Raw genomic sequence first — 925 nt, 5'->3', positions numbered from 1 at the left:
ACCCAGATCATAGATACTGTTGCCCATAGTGTCCCTTGATAGTGATAACCAAAAATGTCTTCAGATATTTCTTATATTCCCTAAGATATAAAAGCCCATGTGTTAAGAACTGGACTATGGGGCTGGAGAGATGGCTCAGGAACCAGACAGACAGCTCAGAGGTTAAAAGCACTGACTATTAGTCCAAAGGTCCTGAGTTCAATTCCCAGCAACCACATGGTGACTCACAATCATCTATAATCAGATTTGGTGCTCTCTTCTGCCATGTAGACATACATGCCAAAACACTGTATACATAATAAATAAATCTTAAAAAAAGAAAAAAGATCTGGAGTCCACAGTGAGTTCCTATCCATCCAGAATTTCACAGCAAAAACCTGTCATAAAAAAGGAATATAACCCAGGTCTGAAGAAATGTCTCAGTGGTTAAGAAGGCTTACTGGGTTAGGCACAGTGATACATGCCTTTAATCCCAAAACTCCAGAAATCAAGGCAGGTGGATCTCTGTACTAGGATTAAAAGCATACCCCACCAGTTCCAGCTAAATTTTTGTTTAGTTTTACTTTGCTATAATAACTTAACTCTTACCTTCCACCTTCATAGACTCAGAAATCACGAAGTCTTGAGAGCTAGAAGTAGTAGCTCTTGTCTGCAATTCGGAGTACTCACGAGTCTGAGACAAAAGGATTTCAGGGAAGAAGAGGCCAGAATGGGATACATAGTGAGTTCCAGGCTGTCCCCCTTGCTACATTGAAACCCTGTATCTACACAAGCAAACAAAATCAACAACAAAAACCAATTTACAAGATGGTTTTGGAAGTTCCAGCTTCATAAACTGTGGCTCATCACCCCTTATAGAGTCATATACCTGAAGGTTGGGATCACAAAATATGTGGCAATTTTTTTTGTTTGTTTTTGTTTTTTC

Source organism: Microtus ochrogaster, chromosome 7, assembly GCF_000317375.1.
Source record: "Microtus ochrogaster isolate Prairie Vole_2 chromosome 7, MicOch1.0, whole genome shotgun sequence".
NCBI classification, from domain to species: Eukaryota; Metazoa; Chordata; class Mammalia; order Rodentia; family Cricetidae; genus Microtus; species Microtus ochrogaster.
Note: the sequence above shows the minus strand (reverse complement) of the source record.